We start from the raw sequence: 24,119 nt of genomic DNA on the forward strand, positions 1-24,119 counted from the left end.
CGTGCTTATATTTGACACCATAATTAAGGACAGTTCTACCAATTTAGCAAAATGAATTTTTTGGATATATCATTTACTCGAGGAACTTAATTAAAATTTCCGAGTGCTTTTTTGTATGTTCACATATTGCTCTAGTACTTACTCGTGTATAAAGATGTAAAGTATTTTACATTATTTTGATTACTTTTCTATTGTATATTACCCGTATATTAACCAATATAAAATATTTAAAGTAAAAACTAAATCAAAAAATTTACAAATACATTTGAAATGCGTTTCCGTTCGAAGTCAACCTCTCTTACCTGGTTTTTCTTTGTTCCGAATGAACGAACACGAAAAAAATGTAAATAATTCAGCGTGAAATAAATCAAAAAATTTATGTTAGAATATATTAACAAAGACATAATTTTGCAATGATTTAAAAAATATTTTACTAAATAGTATTCCTTTAATCAGAACAGGGCGAACATCATTCATACGAGGGCTGCTATATATATTTCTGGCCTAATAATTAAAATAGGAATATTTAGCAACGAAAATGGTTTTTTTTTTCGTTGGATTTGGCTCGTCTTGGAAGACCCACACGGTCGATTGCTGTTTTGTTTCGGGCTCATCGCATGGATCCATGATTCGTCACCTGTGACGATCTTATAAACGTCTTTTGAAGCACCGCGATTGTATATTTTCAGCATTTCTTGACATCAATCCACACGAGTCTTTTTTTGAGCGATTGTCAAATTGTGCGGGATCCAACGAGAACAAACCTTTTTTACGGCCAGGTGTTCATGCAATATCAAATGTATGCTGGTGGGAGAAATGCATAGGCATGCCTCTATCTGAAGGTATGTTACATGACGGTCTTGCATTATCAGTTCACGTACGGCATCGATGTTTTCTGGCACAACGGCTGTTTTGGACGACTTTCACGGAATTCGTCTTTGAGCGAGCGGCGGCCACGGTTGAATTCGTTGTACCAGTTTTTCACAGTGCTATAGGATGGTGCTTCATAGCCATACAAATATTTTAGTTCATCGATGCACTCTTCACGAGTTAATTCCATTTTTTGGCCGAGATGAATTTTTTAATTCCCTGTAAATAAAAGAATTCACGATTAAATGACAAAACATTCTGAGTGGTGTTATGCTAAAAAATGTCAAACTTTCCAATGAAAATGTCAGATTGCACCTGGCAACACTTAGTGTTGCCTAGTCCAGAAATATATATAGCAGCCTATGTAGCATTTGTTTTTATCGATTTTTAGTCAGAAGAAAATTTTTTATAATTTTTTATAGACCAAAAATTTCAGTAAAAATTCAGTGAAAGAGTGAATATGGTATTGCTTGCGGATTTATGCTGCAGTTGCTGATTTGAGTTTTAAAATACTTTGAAAAAAAAAACCCAAAAATTTTCATGCACGTGATGTACTATATAGTTAACATATGTAAATATGTAAATAAAATTATGAAACAGACGACAGAGCTGTTTCAGCGTATTTTTTATCCTCCATAACATTTTCGAAAATTAGAAAGCTTCAGTTTTGAATAAAGGGATTTTTAAAAGATATTTATGCCAAACTTCATGTTAATCGACTTATTATTATCTTGAGATATCTTTAGGAATGCATAAAAAAAAGTAGTTAGAAAAATGCGTTCAAAATTTATATGCCCTCAAACTAGGCTAAGTAGTTGCCACGACGGCTAAACTGATTGAAAATTTTAAAATTTTGAAAAAAATAAGGCAGATAGTTTTTGAACTTTTAAACGATCCAAATATAAAAAAAATTCAAATATATTACATTTTTAATTGTTTACAATAATTTTTTTTTTATTTTTTTAATTTTTGGACTAAATACTCCCTTAGCCACGCTTCATTATTCTCAGACGCTAATTTACTAGAAATATTTAATTAATTTCCATAAGCATAAGTATAAGCAAACTTTGTTTAACGGCTTATTAAAAATGACGGTTATGGCCCGCTTATTTGCTTGCCACAACACGCGTGTTGCATGTGTAATGCTGCAGAAGTCACAAGAAGGATTCATCGCGCTTTATATAATATTTTTCATATGCAGGTGCGTAGAGCATATATCCGATATATACAGTATAAATATGTGTATGTACATATGTATTCTCAAATATTTTCGTGCTGTGCGTGCGTTTTCGCCTCAAATCCTACTTAAACACGAATCGGCATTTATCACTACCTGCCACTGCACACATATACATGCATATAACCCAAAATACATATCCACAAATAAATATAAATAATATCTGTTGTTCTCGCACACACATGTGATAAGGTTTTATTTGCCAGTTGCCACCATGCGCTGCCTTCAGAGCATGTATGTACTTGCCGCCTGTAGCACAGAGCAAGGCCTATCAGTTGAATGGCAATTTGATTTTCCTTGCCGTAGCAAAATTCCATGAAATTACTGTTATTTTTCGTTGACATTCAACTGTGAGTATTTATTCACTCTCACTGACGTGCTCGTTTATGCAGGTCTTCTGCCAGCCATACACTTACACAACATCATATATGGAGGTTATTTCATCATATTTATGCAACAAATATTTATTCAGTGCATGCTTGGCGTTCATAAAGGAATTGTGCAAAAGTAAAATTAACCATTCAAGCGTCGCACTAATAAGAATAACAGCACTTGATTGCACTACACATATCTGTAAATTATGTATGTATATGTATTTATATAGTCGGTCGTGCCACGTGTGCACGTTTTTGTGCTGCGCAGTAATATTTTCCAAGCAGACGTTCAATATTTCAATATTTCAGTATTTAAGATGAACATTTTCAAAAATTCCCAATTCATTTATTTTACAGATTTTATGATAAATTTTATTGAAAAAGAGCAGTACTTGTCTGCCTTTTGAATGATGTGCATGTGTACAATAGTTGTCAGATTAATTCCTTTTGACTTTTATCGCCAATTAATTGGACATCTGTGTTCGGCTTATAAAATTGGCTTGTTACAAAAGCGTTGAGCTGTAAGTTCAATAAGTAGAGAGAGAGAGAGAAAGAGAGTGATAGAGATAGGGATTTCGTTACGACTTCACTTAGATACTTTTTGGCTTTTTCAGAGCATTTATTGTATTATTGAAGCATTACTTGAATTGAGCTAGTATTGTCTTGGAAATTTAATTAAAAAATACATAAAATATTTCATCTCTGCATCCTCGTTTAGTTTAAGAAGATAATACGTGCTTATGAGGTTTTGAAATTTTTGAATAGTCAGCCTGGAGTAGCCACACTACTCAGCTTCTGCTATACTGTTAACTTCTCTTGACTGTGATGGCCCACAGTGCTTTAAGCAAATGACTTTAAACGGCTTCATTGGACTCATGGCGCGTTCTCCAAAGCAAATTTTTCAGTTTAAAAAACAGAAAAAAATCACAGTGGGCCATATGTGGCCCAGAACTAAATTTTCTGGCCACAAATTCCCTAGCGTATGATGAAATGCTTTAGGTATATATTTCCTGAAATGACAAGATAGTATTGATCGTTCAACCTTAAGAGATGATTTCATCCGGAACCGCATCACAGAAAACTGTGACCTTGATTTGACCCTTTGAAGTGTTTTTTTCGCTTTGACTAACTTTTAGAGCGCCATTCGTTAAATTGTTGAACAGTTTCGAATTCATATGCATACACTCGTCTATTTCTTTGAAGCCACATAGAGGACTTCTATTCACTGTTTTTCAACTTTTTCATTAACGATAATAACAGAGGTGAATAAAGGACTTGCAAGAGGCAGGGTTTTGATGATTTCACGACCTCCATTGATGCTTGGTGTCACTAAAATAGTTATACTTGTGACAGAATAGACTCCTCAAAACACTTTTGCAACGTCTTCAACGATTTCGCAGCGGTTATTTCATTGAAATTAGAAAATTTAAGGCAAACCCGATTTTTTCCATGATAAAAATTGCTAGACAAATTTTTCGGTCGTAAACAAACTAATCAAACTTGTAGTAATTATATGAAAATAAGTAAGAGTTATAGCAATTTAGGAAAAAAAATATCTACCGATTTGCAGTTCAAATGGGCCAGTCCGGGTCAAATTTGATCAGATGTTATACACACTTTCGATATATTCTGCTGGGTGTTGAAACACATTGTAGGAAACTATAATATATTTACCTATATATAAAAACATACATAATTCACATCTCACTGAAGTTTTTTACAATAAATTTCTTCCAGTCCGGGTCAAATTTGATCAGATGTTATATATACTTCAAACGGTTTTTCGACATATCCTTACAAACATCGTGGCAAACTATGATATATTTACTCTAGAATATAAAAAACATACAAATTTCACATCTCAAAACTTAAGCTACTTGCAATAAATTTCTTGTGATTGTTAACATTTCCCTATCGAAATGTTAACCTAACCTCAATTATGTCTCCTTTAAGCGTAGCAAAATACGGCACTTGCTTATGCGACTTCATAAAAGTTAATTTATATAATAAATACTATATATGTACATAAATATTTTTAATTTTCAACCTATCTGTCGGCCTTTGTTTGCCATTGCTAATATCTGTAATAAATAACAAGGAGTAAGCGTGTCCTCTAGCTTAATCATAATTAACATAATGGTTGAAAACAAAAGGCGTCGCTAATGAAAACAACATGACGACAACAACTACAGCGCTGATGTTAACTGCATATTTTATGACGCAAAATTATATGCTCACAAGCAGCCGAACCCTTGGCACAACACAAGGCACGACAGAGAAAAAAATTTAATCATAATAATAACAAAGAAGCTGCCGGGCGCTAAATATGGCAAACATTTGCATGTCTCCGACGGCTGTGAAGGCTGTTGGAGTCCCCTTTTTTATTAAAGTCAACCTAACTGTTAGTGGTGTATGTGTGTGTGTGTTTGGTTTGCCGCTCATAAATTGCTGTTGTTGTCCTTGTACTCTTAGTTGTTTACGCCACTTTTTACTGCCGCCGCTGTCACTTTGCTCCCAGCCACCTTAGACGTTGTTGTTTCTACGTTTTTTTTACTACGAAAGGCTTACTGCCATATACCCAGCGGTATTTACATACATACACATGCACATATATGTATATGTATATAACAGCAGTAGCCTTTACTGCTGTATGTGTGTGGGGATTGCTGGTACACAGCGGCTGTTGTAGTTGTTGTCGTGTAAGAAAAATTAATGCGGCTTCATTAACACACTTTACTGTCATCAGGCTTGCCTGTAACAAGCCTGAAGTCTGACAGCTGCTTTGCTGTGCGCTGTACGCTGCTGAAAAACCGTTAATCCTTCTAAGTTGTGCCTTGCAGGCAGCCAGACATTCGCCACTTAGCATTGTGGGGCAACGTGGCACTATTGCCATTAAGATGATGATGTTGTGTATCCTTATTTCGACATATGGAAACTGGGTGTGTGCACGTGTGCATATGTGTGTGTGGGTTGGCGTAGGGAAATATAAATTGTGATTTATTTGCGTGAGTGTGTGTGTGTTTCGTAATGAAAGACGCACTTTCAAGCAAAGCATGAAGTATTATTTGCTTTCCATATCTCTTAGATGTATTTGTCCTTCCGAAGAGTGCCTAATGTTTTACATATATACATACATACATACATTAGTGTGTTCTTAAAGTTGTAGAGTGGAAATTATTGGGTGTGTGCTTCATATATCCTTGACCTGCATAAAGGCTTTAGTGGGTTGCCTTAAATATATGTATATGTATGGAAAAATCTAAACACAAAAACAACGTCTTATAGCTCGCTGGCTTCAGTATAACATATAAGTCCACAAACTCTAGTTATATCCTGAACTGGCTACTCTGGGTGTATTAAGTTCGCTATAAAATTTCTAACAACCTGAGGAGAACATCTCAGCTTTTGAGCTATCGATCTGAAATTTTTTATGCGTCGTTTTATCTCCAAGAAGCTGCTTATTTGTCGGAATCAATGATATCGGAGCACTGTGGCATATAGCTGCCATACAGACTGATCGATAAAAATCAAATCCTTGTATGGAAAACTTTTTTATTTGAAGAGTTATCTTCATAGAACTTGGTAGGGATTCATGTCAAGGCCAACGCTAAAATCTGTGAACATATTGTTCAGATCAGACCACTATAGCGTATAGCTGCTATACAAATTTAGCGAGGAAAATCAATAAAAAGATACTTTAATACTATTTTGTATGCTTTTATGCTATTAGAAAGGCAACCAGGAAGAATATTATAGCTTTAGCGCTCCCAAAGTTCTTATGCTTTCTTGTCTTATTCTTAAAAAGAGAAATTAAAGATTTTTTAGCACTTGGAAACTGGCTTAAATGCAGCGTATTTTCGATATTTCCGTTTAAAATAGTTTTGAAAATCGGTAAAAACATAATAAATCTTGCTTACAAAGCTGCTGAAGTTAAACAAAAATGAAAGCAGTTCGTAAACGCCTCAACTCTCTTTTTTTTTACTTTTTTCCAACACTGCGTATACGTAACCTGCAAAATGCAGTGCGCACCAAATAAGCTACTGCGGGCCATGTTAGGTTGTAAATGCTAGCAACTTCGCCTTAAATTTGTTTTACATAAACATGCAAACACACACACATACGCACCGAAGTATATTTTCTTCCACTTCCACGTTTAGAGTCTACTTTCCTTCTCCGGTATTGCTTTCCGCTTTTCCATTACGTTGTGTTTTGCTTACTGTTGTTGTGGCTCCCAAACGTGTAATTTGCATTTTCCCAGTTAGTTCTGCTGTTACGCCTCCAACTGCCGAAATAACGAACTAAAGCAAGTAAGGACTACTGCTCGACTCAGTACAGGGCCCGCGCTGTTTCGTTGCCCACATAAATATTGCCTCGTGTTTGCATACGCTTCGGCACTTAAGATGTTTTTTTCCGACCACACACACACACACACGTGTTATGTATGCTCGTGTGTGTTTTACAGCTTTCACGGATTTTTACAATCGGCGCAAACATTATGCGGCACGTAGCAAACTCTCTAGCTGCAGGTGAGGCGGGCAAATGCAGAAACTAAACTTTCGAGCAATAACTCTGCAGCCTACTTAAATTTTTTCCACGCTAGCCTTATTTAGTGGCACACTACGTACGATAAGTAATAACATATTAAACCGTTTGAGCACATATGAGCGCGCAGCGTGGCGCGGCATGAGCGCATAAATACTAGTTCGCCAAGATAAGGCTTTCATTTGCCTCCTGTACTGGCACTTACACACAAGCCCAACTGTGTGCGCGCAAGTGTGAAGGTGTGCACATGCTTGTAGGAGTGTGTGTGTGTGGATCACTCTGCGTTCGGTTGTAGCTTCACTGCTGTGTTATAGTGTAATAAAATATTTGCGCTTGGTTTATTTTATGGCATCATAAACATTTGCTTTATGAGATTTTGTATATTATTTGTGTGCAGTATTTATAACTGTGCGCTTGTAGTTGTGTTTTACACACACTCACACAACTACAATCAAGAAGTTGCCTGCAATGCTGATGATGGAATGACCTAAATTGCTTATTCCCTCACTTTAAGAGTTCAATTAGTGTAAGTGTATGAATTTTATATGAATTTCATGTGCAACTTTTGTGTGCTCGAAATGCAGCGCACGGAGCTTATGTAAGCGCACTTTGCAAATTTCTTGCTTGCTCCAAATTTTTGCTTATTGAAACAATTTTACTAAATTACGGTTTCGCCAGCTTATTCAAAATATTAAGTGGTTTGCTATTTTAAAGGAGAGACACTCTGCTTTCTTGGAAGTTGTTTGGTTTTGAAAGTTGTTCAAGCGAAAATAGACAATTTTAAAACCAAATATTTTTGTGACAGATAAATCTATAAATTGAGCGAATATTTGGTTTTCATACTAAAACTTTTATTGCTTATTTTCGGCAATAAACTATAATACATTCAATATTATTTAATTTGGTAAAAGGTCAACCGCAAGTTGGAAAAATTGTATAATAGTTATACCGGGTTTTCCAATAAAAATGATATTTTTCTTAAAAAAAAATAAAATAAAAAACACACTAAATGTTAAGGAAATTCAATTCTTTTTATGTGAACGGCAATTGAGAGAATTTTCGAGTACATTTTCGGTTTTTGCATATGCTGTGTGGCACGTAGCGCCGACTTGTTGGAACAAGATGTTGTCAAAGTCAACTTCTTCCAACTGCGGCCATAAATGTTGGTTATCATCGATCTATGCCGCTCCTCTTTGACAGTAAGCTTCAAAAGCTTCATATCGAAAGAAGAGCAGACCAATGTTTCCACCAGACCAAAAACCACACTAAACTATAATTTTAGGTGAATGTAATGGTTGTTCATGAATATTTTTTGGATTTTTTTCTCACTAAAATCGAAAGTTTTGTTTATTTACCGCACCCACTCAGATGAAAGTGAGCCTCAACGGAAAAGATAATTTTCGTAAAAAAATCGTATTCGTTTTCAAGTTGTTCAAAGGCAAGACCAGCAAATTCACAAAGTTTACGATAGTCCAACGGCTTTAGTTATTGAACGAGAAAAATTATACGCGGATGCAAGGCCGAATTGTTACTCAAAATCCACCAGATTGTGGTCTGAGCAGCATTTGCCTGGACGGCAGCAATATTTTCATTACTTCGAGTGGTTCTTTTTCTTATTGGCACTGAACATTATGTAAAGAAAATGGAGGCTCGAAGTTTTGAACAATTCGACGAATAGAGAGCACAGGTGAACGATTATTTTGACTATAAATGGTGATGCAAGTTGCTACTGAAAAACGATTATTTTGATAATATATATCCTTATATAATGAAATTGTTATTGTTTGTTTTGATGCGAATTCGACAAGTTTTCGATGTGCCTTAGTTGATTTTTTTTTTTGTTTTGTTTCTTGTTTTTTTTTTTGAAGTACGGGGAAGCATTGAAAACCTCCAGATAAGGTATTACTTCGTATAGATAGCCTCTGAAGCACGCATGCTAACTTGATATTTGGGTCCGGTGAAAATATACATAGGTCTCCATGTTGTCTACTTATTCACATATGGCAGTTAGGTATAAGTCAGTGGGTACACCGTCCCTTGTTTGAGCTTTGCCACCGTTGCTGTCATATAATTATGCTCTTCTTTCTCTCCTATTTCTTTAATTTCTGTAGTTGGCGCTGATAGCTCATATGATTTCGTGAACTCGTCTCACTGGATACCTATGGGCGGTATACTAGCTAGTACTTAAGCTGCTTCACTGGATATAATTTGGAAAGTACTTGTTATTCTTATTGCTGTGAGTCTTAACATTTATTGGTTTGGCATAGGCTTTTATGTCTAGTGCCTGTATCCATACTGAAGCAGTACATACATAGTGTCATTGAGCTCATTGCTTTTGTGATTAGAAGTCGACGGCTGCACCGCACACCATTTGCCATTATTATTGATAAGCCATTGTAAATCTTATTTGCTTTATTTGATGACAAGTGCTTCTTGAATTTCAGTTTGGTGTTCAATATTGCCACTAAATAGTTCAAAAGTAATCGCACATCTTCTATAGTGAGAGTTATTTTTTCCTCAATTTTCCTGGTGCTTATGAGCAATACTACTGTTTTGTTCTCAGAAGTAAACCATATGCTGCCCTAGTGTTATTTGCTGCCTTGAATAAAACGCATGTTTTAATTTCGAAAACTCTTAATTTCAGTGAATTGCGATATTTAACTCAAAATTGAGTGATTTCTTTTATTGTACTAACAAAAATTATTGCCTATTTTGAGTATACAAGTATGTATTGTGAACTGTCTTCCCATGTCCAACTTTTCTCGATGTCCAATCAAGTGGTTATGCTTGTTTTGTCCTCCACCCCAAAAATGCATGAAAAGTGGTTGGAAATTGATGTTTTTAACTTTAAATAATTCCAAAACCGGATTTTTGTATATTTTTTTTGGACTTTGCATACATTTCTTCAGCAATACACTAAATACAATGATATTTTTTTTTCGATTACCGCCTGCAAGCCTTACAACCAATCATATAAGGCAGGATTAACTTCAAAAAGAAGTAGCTGATTAAGCGTTGCCTACCTTTAGGCGCTGAGGTAGAAAGAAGTTGTAGAAGCATGTATGTTAAAGCATTTTTGACATACGTTGCAATGCGATTAGAAAATTTCACAAAATCTGTCTTATTCGAAAAATCCTCTCGAAAACTAGTAGAACTTATCTCTACTTATACTTATTTAAGCGACAAAAAATTGATTTAGGATGAAATCATTGAGTAAATGCATGCGTGATTTCTAATGTATACAAGAATATCGAATATATATAATTCAAATTGATTGCTGTGACTTCGTACACGCTCTGAAAACGCACATCGCATAGTTAGTACAGGACTCACTAGTGAAATGAAAGCATTGCTTTGTTACTTAATGCATTGGCAGCGCGCAAAGCAGTGACTTCGTTACACAGCAGCTTTGTCGTTGACTTGCAACATCAACTTCAACTTGAACTGCAGTTGTCAGTGACAGCGCTGGCCAATCGCAGCGCATGACCAAAAGCACAACAACCACTGACACAACAACTACATACGAGTAGTTGAGCCGAGCAGCGACATCTTCAATATCACTATGTGACAAGCATCTTTCAAATGTCAATGAGCGAAGCGAATTCGCTGCGGGACAACAACGTGTCAAGAATCTGTGTGGCTGCAGCTTTGCACCAGCGGGCTTAGCTACTCCATTACCAGCAACAACAGCGGGCTTTGGCCCTGCCGACAGCATTAAGTGATGAAAAGAAAGCTGCGCTGCGCATGGTGTTGTTGTGTTGCTGCAAAATAAAACATAAAACACAACAAAGTAGCGGCAGACGTGCATGTATGCAATGTGTGGCATGCAACACTGTCAACTAGACTGGCTATAAACATTTTACGGTTCATCGTTCACTATTCAAGGTGCACAAGCGCACACTAGCGTGCACTTAACGGCACAGCTAAGTCACGTCAAACATTTGCTTTCAAACACGCATACATACCGTTATGCAGTGACGTAGATAGGTGTGTGTGTGTGTACTGTGTGATTTCGTTTTGCGCTTGACTTGACAAAGCTGCAGTTAGCAGCGCTTTTATTGTATTTGTTGTTGTTGCTGCTTTAAGCCACTTTCCTGCTGTTGGCTGGCTCCAACGCACTCACCCCATGCAACGGCGTGTGTACTCTGTCTCTACAAGTGTCTGTGCGCCACAGTGTTCTCCTCGCTCAGCTGCATGCCTCTGCTTGATTTTATTTCCTTATTAAAATTGCAAAATTATGAAAAATGCACAAAGTCCCATCAGTGGCGCATCAACATGGCTTTCTGCTTGCTTTTACATCAGCAGCGCAGACGGCATGCAACAAAGCGCAACGGTGAAAAAACCATGCTAAGCAAAGCAATCCAAGCGACAAGTCAACGCAGTGGCGGGGCGCCGAGCCGATTGGGACTATGTGCCGTCGGCTAAGCTCAAGTTATGTACTTCCCATTTTGGCTGGCAGATAGATAAACATGCTGGTCGTTAGTTATGAGTATTTACTATGTGTGCGTGTCTATGTATATGTGTGTGTAAACTTAGCCCAGCAAAGTTTGTTCTAAGCCGGTCTAATGATATGTCCTTGCGCCGTTAGGTATCTACCGTTAGCACAACTAATTTTGCATATAAACACATATATATTAGGGTGAGTCGAAACAAATTTTATTTTTGTTCCTTAGATACCGTTAAATTATCGTATGAATTGACGAAGGAGACAACATTAAAATTTCAAATGCTTTTAATACTTTCAACAATATTTGCGAATGTCTTTTTATCGCTTTTTTCAATCATGCTCAATAAAAAAAATTCTAGAAATCTTACTGAATAGTTGAGTTGGCAAACCATATTCTTTAAATGCATTGCAACAGAAACTAAAATTAAATTGTTTTTGGCCCACCCTAATATATCTACACTTCTTATTGTTTTTAATACTATACTCGAATTTTATTACAATTTTTTCTCATTTTGGATGATATCTTCATGGTATCTAAGGAAAAATATTAACATTTTTTTGTTTTCGTTCCATCCTAATATATACTTCTACTTGCTCTTAATATTTAACTCAAATTTTACCACAATTTTTTTCTCATTTCGGAAGATATCTTCCAAAAGAAACAAAAACAAATTAAAATTAACTTTTTTTGGCCCACCCTAGTATATACATACTTTACTTAAATTTTACTATAATTTTTTGTCATTTCGGGAGATATCTTCAGGATATCCAAAGGAAAAAAAAACAAATTAAAATCAAAATTTTTTTGGTCCACCCTAAAATATACTTCTACTTGCTTTTAATACTTTACTCAAATTTTATCATAAGTTTTTGTCATTTAGGAAAATATCTAAGGGGAAGAAACTAAAATTAAGATTAAAAAATTTGTTTGGCCCACCCTAATATTATTGTAAGTATACTTCTACTTGTTTTCAATACTTTACTCAAATTTCCCCACAATTTTTTCTCATTTCAGATGATATCTTCATGGTATTTAAGGAAAAATATTAAAGTATTTTTTTTGTTCCACCCTAATATGTATATACTTCAACTTGGTCATTAATAATTGAAATTTTCACTAACAGGAAGTTACTGCGGCTATTAATGGCTGCAGCGCGAGACAAGAAACATACGTACGCGTAGACGCTCCTGAATACCATATACCTCCGGTATTTGCATACATCAATCTTTAAGTTTGTGTATATGTGCGTGTGTATTTATAAGCGATTCATACACAAATGCAGTGAGCGTTGTGCGCTCGTCTAATGTCGTTGGCATACAGTGCTGTTGCACATGCACACTAAGTGGCTGTGGCATAAATGATAATTGTAAGCGAAATGGCGGCACTTGAGTGCAGCTTTCGTCACACAAATACATGCAAAGTTGCTCAATAGCGTATAGTTACTACACACCACTACATGTCTATATATTGTATTTGTAAACTTTTTTATATATACGATTACTCCACACATTCCTGCTGAAAGTTACCTGTGTTGATGGCTGCTCATAGTTACGACAGACTATATACAATTTCCGAAAGCTTTGGGTCACAGCTGCCACTGTGAGTACCACAGTGTTGGAATAAATCAATTTACTTTAAGAAAGTAAGTCTTAATTTCTAATCTACTTTGAATTTTACCTGAAATGTGCTTAAATACCAAGGGAGACACGATCTAGTCATGGCAAGTTAGACTTCTGGTATGCATTTAAAACTTTGTTTATGTTTTATTGCAATTTTGGTATAATACATGTAAATTTCTTAACAAAGCACAATGACACAGACATGTGGATTTGTGGTGAAAAAAAGAGGAGTACTTAAGCTAATCTTCGTTGAACTCTTGCAAAATGTTCCATATAGATTAATAGGTGGTTTTACTTTTCTAACGACTGGAGCATTTAAAGTAACCTATGTATAGGTTATTTTGAGGAAAAATCTGTTAGAGAGATAGCAGTCAACCTAGCTGTCATAATAAACATGTGATTTTGACATTTAAGTCAGTTTCTGTGTCAAGTTATCTCAGAAAGGCTCTCCAAAATCCTCTGTCGCCATAAAAAATCAGTGATTTGGATGCTGAAGATATATATTGGTTATTCTCAAATTCCAATTCTATAAGAGTTTTGCTCTCCCCATTAGATTTATCGCACCCATATTGGTCAGTAAAGGCTCCAGCAGACCTTAATGATGTTTAGAATGAGTTTTTTTTGAGATTTGCTATCCAAATGGCATAATATGAGCTTCATAAAATGAATATGACTCATCACATAAGATGCTCAGATCTTATGTTTAAGTTAGAATAACAAATACTAATGCTAATTTGATCAAAAATATCAAAAGTCGGTCCATAACTTTGCCATCAATTGAGCTTTAGGACAATTCTTCATATTTTCCGCTTTCTCTTTTCTTCTTAAAGCCTTTTAAAGGGCTATATTGAATACTTTTTTTTATTAAAAAATCAACACTATTCATATTACTTTGAATTTAGGTATAAAGAGCTTGGGTTGCCTCAGAGCTTACCTTCACTAGCAGTTAGTTGCAAAAGTATTATAATTTTTTCAAAGTTAATAAAATTATTAAAATGGCTGTGGTCCATATTATGATTGTATCGTAATCTTTAAACATTTTCGTTTCGGATATTGTAGCTAGATAATATTAGTTTCCTCTAATACAAACCGCCCGCTCTGCACAGTCTACTAGCATATTTGAGCGCTTCAAATATTCCATTAATATTGCAGTGCTTCGTTATAGCTCAGCTAAGTAGATTTTTTTTTTTTTTTTTAACTGGCTATAAAAGTAAACACATCGGTTAAGATATGCTTTGGCGCCTAGGGAGTTGTATGCTAAAGTTTAGCACTTGACCTTTTCGCTGAAATGAGTGTGAAAGCGACATGACGAGGGTCAGCGCGGGTGATGTGCTGCTAAAATTGTTTTGCCAGGTAATGGTAACTTTATTATTTAAAGAACACAAACTCAAGCCGGACAGGGTAGTCATATTGCGAGCAGGTGTTTGAAAGGCTAAGCGGGATAGTAAGCTGATTTGCCAAGCGTTTGCCGGGGTGCACTAAATAGAAAAATGGCAACAAAACAAAAGCAGGAAAAAACCAAAAAATGGCTGCTTGAAAGTAAATAGATTTGAATTTGAAATTTCGGACACGAGCAGCTGGGGGAAAACTGCCGTCAGGTGGCATGGTTTCAAGATGTGGACACGGGGAGGTTATGCGAATGGGTATTTGAATGTATAGAGAATAGTGCTGAAATTGTGAATATTCTGAATATATATTACTAAACTATCTCGTGAATACTGAAAACTTCTAATTTGCACAAATTAAATTTTCATGTTAAATTTTAGTTATTGAAAGTATTATTTTTTCATATTTGAAGAGCTCAAAAAATTCAAAATATTCTAGATCGAATCGATCGAACATCGAATTTTTTGTAGTTGCGAAACCCATGTAACCTCTTTACTACCGTGTCTTCCTTTGCCTACTCTTTCTTTTACAAAGAAGCCGTGAGCATGTAAGCAAGCAAAGAGTTGCCTAAGTTTTAAGTCTTACTACTTTACCACGCAACATTGTGTATAAAGTCTACTTGGCTTTTAAAAGCATCATTTAAAATTCACTCGTCTCTCTCTCGCCTTAATTAATGTATGCACTTAAACACAAACGAGAATTAACTTAGTCAACACTTAAGCCCGATACTGAGCGTATATACATTAATGGACGAATAATTTATGAGGTTAGTCATAATTTAAAGCTTTCTGGTTGCATATGTAGCACAATGCCTCAACCGTAATTGCAACATCAAATTGCTTGCTGCACTCACACACAAACACACACACACACGAGTTTAAATATGTATCATTGCGAGTGACCCAGTTCCACACGCGCACTCACACATACTCGTTCAACACATAGTTCATTTTAATACCAAACATTATAAAATATTTAACCGATGACCATTTCCTGCACACACACACCCACACACATGCCATATATGTGTGCCGAGAATACATGACTTGCCTTTGTATTTACGTTTCGTCGGGCTACTCGAACTCATTAGCACAAAGCAGCGACTGGCGTGTGCTTCCATGTTTTAATTAAAATCCACTGAAACCTTTTCGTTGCAATAAATGTGGAAAGTCGAGTGAGTTGGTATGGATCTGGCGAAATTAGCCTTTCAAATTGTAGACGCTGAGAATATAATAAACAATTTTCACATAAACAAACAACAAAGGCACGAAAATGAAGCATGCATGGAATATTAAAATTTCATTTTCTGAAAACGGACAGATTTATGGTGGGCACACATTAATATTTCCTTACTCAATGTTTGCTTGTGTGGATCGTGTGCTTTCGATAGTATTTTTAAAGCAAATGTTTCAAGTGTCAACGTTGATAAAGTAGGAGGTACACTGCTTTATTCAGTTTAATACAGACTCTCAAAATAAATAAACGATCATTTCTCCCTTAAAGTGAAAATTCTTATCTGTCACCCCAAAATCCCTCATCCATTTATCAAAAATCGCATGTCGCAGTCCAGTAAGTATAATTTTTGTTGTTTTTGTTACTATTGCTTTTACTCCGCATGCCTGGCTACTGATTCGTGTACTTACAGTGTATGTATATAAAAGAATAATATAAGAAATTCCTATTGGTATCAGAGTAAAAGTTACCATCTGTGCGTTACTCATACGCCCTGTAGCTTATATCATAGCAAAAGATGCCTTCCTAAGGGATATCTGTAATTCGAACTTACAAATCGGTAAAGCACCTTGTAGGTAATAAAACTCTGTTCAAGCGTTTAATTTCTATTTAATATCTAATCTAATATTGTGCTCCTAAGTGTTTAAGCCTTGCTCTCGCAAACGTGGGACAATCATGACGATTATTTCAACTCATTTTCTTCCATGCGCCTTCTTTAGCTACCGTCTGGTAAAATTTTCAACCTTACAGTATGAACGGCGATAGGGCAATGGCCGGTTAGAATCCCCACAACCAGGGAGCGGCTAGCCATACTGAGGACAAAGAGCTCACTGTATGGCTTACGATCGATCTTGAGACAAAGAATCTTTCCACAGTGTATGAACCGATAGTAGCCTAGCGTTGGCCAAGTTCTGGTTAAGTTCAACTATCCAGTAGTTAAACACACGAGGAATGGGTACCACCGTCTCGTTCCCTTTCTACTGATACCGGGGCTAGGATGCCCTTCATTGCCAGCTATTCAGCTTTACAGATGGATGTGATTTCGCTGTGGCCTGGTACCCATACAAGTCTTCTCTGCCATTGATGAGGAGGTTAGGCATTCCTGAAGCAACCGAACCCTCGTTTAGTGAGCTCAAGGCTGATATCACCACCCTGCAAAATCGCATTAAGTGCCATGGTTGGAGTGGACCTTAAGGCACCGCATGTCTTATACTTGTATAGCACCGTCCGTTGAACGCTCTGGAGCTTTCTTGCTATTGTGGACTCCATAAATCGTAATGGGTATGACATAGTGTCGTAGAGCCAGAGGACTATTTTCGGTGAGAGACTTCACCTTTTCCCAATATCTCCTTTTTCTCTTCGTTATTTGTCTTACATGAAAGCTTCCTATCTCGGACGATCCCTAAATACTTCGATGTATCAGCAGGTTGTAGCCGTATACTTCCCATCCGCGGCAGTAGTGCCTACGGGTTCTTATATTTCCTTGTAAAAGTGGCAGTATAGTCGAACATTATTTTGAGCTAGACAGTGAACGAAGCAAGGATGATGGGAGATCGGGGATTCCTTCCGAGTCTGGAGTTCTCAGTGGGCCCCACACTTGCAGACTTTTTGTCCAACAACTTACAAAAATTGCTCCCATTGCCCGTTTTTCATTCAAAAGTCCTGTAGTTAGAGATGGGTTACATCTTATAAAATTTGCAGAAAAGTACAAGGTTCAAAGTGCAGTTCCTATTAATTTTAGTTCCTTAAGTAATCACAAATCTAATCAATTCACGAATAAATAAACCATTTGAAGAAATTCGGACTCAATCGAAGCGAAATACTCTGATAACCTGAGAAAATGTGAAATATAATGTACTAATGTCCTCCTCACTATGTCTTAGAAGTGCATTATCAATCTCTCTCTCATATTCCCTGTTGCTCATACGCACCGTACTACACAAAATTTATGTGAAAAAATCGCGCACTTTTATTTGCTCCTAATTTATTTAAGTTCGATAATGTTTTCAATTTATTACCATACATGAACATACACACACATCACACAACGTGATATGATGCATGCAAGCAATGCAAAATATCCCTAACATAAGCCACACTCAAAACTTCGATATTTATGTGCGCCTCGGTAATAGCAGTGCTAATTAAGTGAGCCTGCAAATTGTGTAACAAAGTTTCCAAACAACTGTGTTGCCTGTATATCAAATATTTTCGTGCAACTCATGTGTCATGTGGCAGGCAGGCTTGCTGCTTTGCGGCTGAAATGTGCAACTGCAACTGATGCAGGCGTGTTAAGTGTCACTACTGCAATAGCTAGCGCCTCCGCCCAAATGTTGTTAGGTTGCGTGCATTAGAAGTAGACACTGCTGCATTTATGAACTACGAATGTGGTTTGTAATACTTTGCTTATAGTTGTGATATAGGGTTAGCAGTGGATGTTTTTTTGGAGTTATAGCAGCGGAATATCAAACTAAATCCAACCAAAATTAAAATTGATACTGAACTTACCAACATTTTTGTTGTATCAGTTACAAAAGTTGGACTATATTTTATGAAGAACCAATTTTGGTCCAATTTTTGTCCAATTTTTTATAAAGTGGATTGGACTTCTAAACATAAATTCATATAATATAGTCTCTTCAAAGAATTTCATCAATTCTGACCCCGACCAAATACTGCTTTCCAACTAATTACGCCGCCATCATATTTACTTACATAATTGGGCACACACACTGCTGTACGTAGGTTTGTATCTGCGCATTTTTTATTTGCTTTCAATTAGTCCTCAAGCTTTTACTATATCTTCATGTGTTCTCTTTCTTGCGCTTTGTGTGACTTTTGTCGCGTTTTTACTTAATCAGTTCCATTCATTACTTCCAATTTCGCTTATTATGTCATGTCCAATTAATTGTGCCCAAACTCATATCTCCAGCCAAGCGACAGTCATCTCGCACCATCGATCGATTGATGGACAAATGACAAATGAAGCACTCGGCACGTAAATGACGTGAAAAACAAATTAAATGTAAAATCAGAAATGAATAGAAGACGACGACGACCTTTGCGCAAACGTTGTCACTTTGGGTGGCAGCCAAAGAAATTGGTAAATTGCAGGGAACTGTTAACGCCACCCAAACTCCACGCTGAGTGTCGCCGCCATTCGATGCGATTTGGGTGCGCGGCGGCGGTGTCGTAATTGTAGGTTGACTCGACTCACAAATGTCCTGTCAGACGTTAACATCAGCCATGTTGACTGATTTAATACGTGTGCGGCGCTCACTCAGCCGACTGACAGGCCGACGTAGACAGCATCGCCCACACACGCGCCGCATTTAACAACCACAATTACAATCGCGTCCCAATGGTGGCCTTCGGCGCTGCCGTTGCCTGTGGCGCAGTAGCCTTAAGCCGAGGGCATTAGTGTAGCGCCACCACCTTGATTAATTGGGGCATTAATTTTGCTAAATTACTTCAATACATCAGGGGAATCAAAGTCATTTGTCAAAATTAACCTGAGACCCTGGACTGTTTCGCGCTGCAGCTGTTGCTAAGCGACGCACCGTTATTTGGTTACCAGTCGAAAGCAAATACGTGCATACATTGAAGTGTGTGTTTATGTGTATTCGTGTATACACTTTCGATAAAGCTATATTTAATTTTTTTGCTTTCTAAAAATATAAGAGAAATCTTAATAAAAGTCGACTTTATTATTATTTGTTTGTCATGTTATTGGAGATGGCCACTAGCAGGGGGTAATCAAAGCAATTATAATAAGAGTTTCACAAAATGGCTGCTGGAATTGTATGCTTGTGATCCGCTTGAACGCAGAAGAGGAAGAAAATGTAAGGATTTGTTGGAAAGCATAGGTTTATTGGTGACTCTAAGTGCCAGAGCTCGGTGACCAGGTGACTGAATGCTGATAGAAAATAAGCTCACAGTTTAAATTAGGACCAGACTGTGAGAATACTGACTTTTGGAAAGCTGAAAGTATGCAGTGTAATCAGAAATGTACCTTAGGAAGTTTCTTTCCGGCTCTTGTTGAACTATGAGGTTTCTAAACTTTCTGGTTATTAGTAAAATTTGATTATTGAAACTTTAGAGACTTGCGAATCGAACAATCAACTCGCTTAAAACAAAGATGTATAGAAAAAGGTTATACACTTTACTGAGGCATTCACAAACATTTTCAATTATTCAAAATTTAGAGACTGGCGAATCGAACAATCAACTCGCTTAAATAAAAATTGTATAGAAAAGTATTTTACAGTTTATTGAGGCATTTTCATAGACAAGCGGGCCGATCACAAACAAAGCGAGTAGAGAAAAAGCGTATGGAAGTAGAATCGCATTAGTAACAAGCTCGTCATCTATTAGACAGCGGAGCCATTTGCGTCGCTTCTTCTAATTATATTTAAAGTCAACCATTTTTTCAAAACCCAGCATCTTCGGAATGCAAGAAAATTTAATGACATTCTCCTGCCATTAATTTTTTATCAAGCAACTGCATATTCATTGTTAGTACTTGTTTGCGGCTCCATAAAACTAAAATTTACTCACCACACTCTCAACTCACTGAAAACTTATTCTGCGGCTCTACATCACTCATTCAGCCTAAAAGCGACAATTTACAGCTTGCTGCAGTATAAATTTTAATTATTCAGAAAATGCACTGTCAGGCAGTGGCTGACACAGCAAATGTTAATTAAATATCATCCTTGGAAAGGCAAACCAAGTCGGTTGTGACCAAAAATGCATAATTCATGCTGGCAATGTTGTAGTTTTCGGAAAATGTTTTCACTTTTTTCACCTTTTTTGAATTTTTTAGTTTTACATTATATTCGCTGTTGGAAGCGCTCATTTAATTTGGCTGTAATGGGCGCGCCAACATTTGGTTGCTTGCAAAGAGAAAACGTTGCCGTGTTTTTTTTTCGGAGACTTTCGAGTAGAAGGCTGTTGCATGTGCCCACTATGCCGCTGCGCTGTCGAAAGCGCTTAAGTGTCATGTCAGCAGAATGGTGTGCGCCTGATATTTCCCTATTTAAAATTGCAACGCTTCGCTTTTTGTTGTATTTTTTCTGCTGCTGCTTGCGGTAGGCCAACAATGAGCACGGCTAAATTAACCTAAAAACACGGCCAGTGGAAAGCAATGGCCAGCAGAGTGGCCACGTTCTACGGCAGCAAATCTACGTAGCTTCCAATTATGATTTTATGCTCGCGTGTCTGTGTGTGTGTATTTTATTTGAGGAACGTGATCCTGTGACATCATAAAGGACTGCACTGACTGAAATGCACAAATATATACTCAGGTATGTACTCAGTGTGTGCTTTTATGCTGTATATGTATGAGTATTGTAGGTAGGTTGGGTTTGTAGGTATTAGTTAATTGCAAAGTGCCATCCTTAGAGATTTGCTGCATAAGTCCTTTGAAATTAAAAATGACTACAGCTATTTGGACACTTTTTACGTTATTTTTTAAGTCGGTATGTGTGGCTACATTGCTGATTCGGTTAAAATAAGTCGTAAATTTATGCCGAACACGCTGAAAAGGTGTAACTTAGTCATTATATGCGGAACACTTTTTTAACACTTTAAAACTTAAGTTCCAAACTAAATAATTAAGGCGGAACTGAATTCGAGGGGAACCAAACATCGCCACCAAAAACAGTATTCAGTTTTACCTGAAGTCTTAAACGTTGTACTAAGGATCCTTGTACCAAGGATAACATAATGATGTACCTAATTTGGCCACCAGTTACTCACTCCTTTATTGTGTAAAGTATAGACTTCGAAAAGCGCTAAGGGAAGGTCTAAACCGATTTCAGACATTTTTGGTACCAACTTATCTTACCACTATAGCGATTTCCAAGCATTGAAGGCGTCACGGAAGGCATTCTCCGGAACAGCCTTGAGAGCCGAGATGTATGCTGCTGGGATCCCCTCATTCGTCTCGATATGCTTACCTTTCGTCGATCTTTTTCAGGCAAGGAAACAAAAAAAGTCCAGGGGGCCATATCTGTGCTGTAGGGCGGCTGCGGAAGCGTTGCAATGCCGTTCTCGCACGCGATTGACACTTCCTTTGAGTCTCTTGAGGACCTCCGAGTAAAATTTGGCGTTAACGTTTTGTCCAGGAGCAACCAATTCGTTAGCCAGGCACGCCCTCTATCGAATCCAGTCGGTGCGCGCACGCTCTGAAGTACAGTTGCGGCGGAAGAGAATCAGTCCAATTACTTTTCGGATAAACCCTTAGTATATCCATCGCTGAACATTTTTTGGAATATCTCCAACTATTGTCGTCCAAGGACTCAGCAAAAAGCATCTAATTTCAGCAATAACTAACCCGAAACATTCCAAATATTTCATTTGAGTTGCCACAGTGTAGCAAGTTTGCGAGTTGCTTCGATGAATTTTAGCCCGTGTACAGCACATTAATGCCGAAATTCGCATAACTCCATGCTAATTAAGCTGATTCGATGGCTTTGTGCGCCAATGCTTGTGGCAGCCGCAAATGTTCTGACATATTGAGTTGGTATTGCCGAATGCACATAATAAGTGGTACGGGCAAATATTATGTTGCAATGCTGTTGATGACTCGAAATATTGCGGTGGAGGCGTATATGCTAATAAGCACACAGCATACTAATTTCCGAGAATCAATGGAGAACAGTTAATGGCTGCCCTTGAAGGGTTGAGTTCTGACATTGCTTTGATGTTGGATTGTGTTGGAAGTGTACATTTCAAAGGGCCCAGCACTAAAAGCAGAAAAGCTAATTTGCATAAGAACATACCTCAAAAATTTGTTGTGAAATGGATTCATTGCTGACAGCTAAATGGGTGGATAGTGTCATCTACATAGATTGCTATTGAGTTGAGCCAATATGCATAGTTAATGCTTTACAATTACATATAAAAGATGACAACAAAGTTTGTGATTAAGGGATTTATGAGTTAGGAATACGAAATACATTTGTGGAGGTCGCCAAAGCTTCACAGCTATTGCTGCCTATGTAAAGGGTGATTTTTTAAGAGCTTGATAACTTTTAAAAAAAAAAAAACGCATAAAATTTGCAAAATCTCATCGTTTCTTTATTTGAAACGTTAGATTGGTTCATGACATTTACTTTTTGAAGATAATTTCATTTAAATGTTGACCGCGGCTGCGTCTTAGGTGGTCCATTCGGAAAGTCCAATTTTGGGCAACTTTTTCGAGCATTTCGGCCGGAATAGCCCGAATTTCTTCGGAAATGTTGTCTTCCAAAGCTGGAATAGTTGCTGGCTTATTTCTGTAGACTTTAGACTTGACGTAGCCCCACAAAAAATAGTCTAAAGGCGTTAAATCGCATGATCTTGGTGGCCAACTTACGGGTCCATTTCTTGAGATGAATTGTTGTCCGAAGTTTTCCCTCAAAATGGCCATAGAATCGCGAGCTGTGTGGCATGTAGCGCCATCTTGTTGAAACCACATGTCAAGCAAGTTCAGTTCTTCCATTTTTGGCAACAAAAAGTTTGTTAGCATCGAACGATAGCGATCGCCATTCACCGTAACGTTGCGTCCAACAGCATCTTTGAAAAAATACGGTCCAATGATTCCACCAGCGTACAAACCACACCAAACAGTGCATTTTTTCGGGATGCATGGGCAGTTCTTGAACGGCTTCTGGTTGCTCTTCACCCCAAATGCGGCAATTTTGCTTATTTACGTAGCCATTCAACCAGAAATGAGCCTCATCGCTGAACAAAAAAAAGCGCGAAACACATTTCGAACCGAACACTGATTTTTGGTAATAAAATTCAATGATTTGCAAGCGTTGCTCGTTAGTAAGTCTATTCATGATGAAATGTCAAAGCATACTGAGCATCTTTCTCTTTGACACCATGTCTGAAATCCCACGTGATCTGTCAAATACTAATGCATGAAAATCCTAACCTCAAAAAATCACCCGTTACTATAATAAAACCAACATGGCGTATACGTAACATTTAAGTGTTCAAAATACATTACGATATTGAAAAGCTTGTGAAGTGAGCGGCTTTGTTATTATCTGCAATAATAATACTTTTGAGCAGTGTTGCCACTATTTAATGATTGTTATTTAATTTGAACGATAAAATAAATGACAAATTAAAATATAGAAATAATTGAAACTGATTTAAAAATTCGGCAGAGATTTTAAATGAAACTATTTGAATAGTGTTGCCACTTGTTAAATATTTTTTTTAATTTAACTAATATGATACAACTTTTGTTATTTTATGGGCATTATATTAGATAGTAAACTATACAGACTAAAAAAATCTAAGCGTAGTTGCCACTGTTTAATTATGTCATTGATTTAAAACTACGATATTTGCATAAAATTCAAGATATTAAAAAAAAAACATTTTAGTTCCAGATTAATATATTGAACAAGGT

Source organism: Bactrocera dorsalis, chromosome 1 (genome assembly GCF_023373825.1).
Source record: "Bactrocera dorsalis isolate Fly_Bdor chromosome 1, ASM2337382v1, whole genome shotgun sequence".
Classification (NCBI taxonomy): Eukaryota; Metazoa; Arthropoda; class Insecta; order Diptera; family Tephritidae; genus Bactrocera; species Bactrocera dorsalis.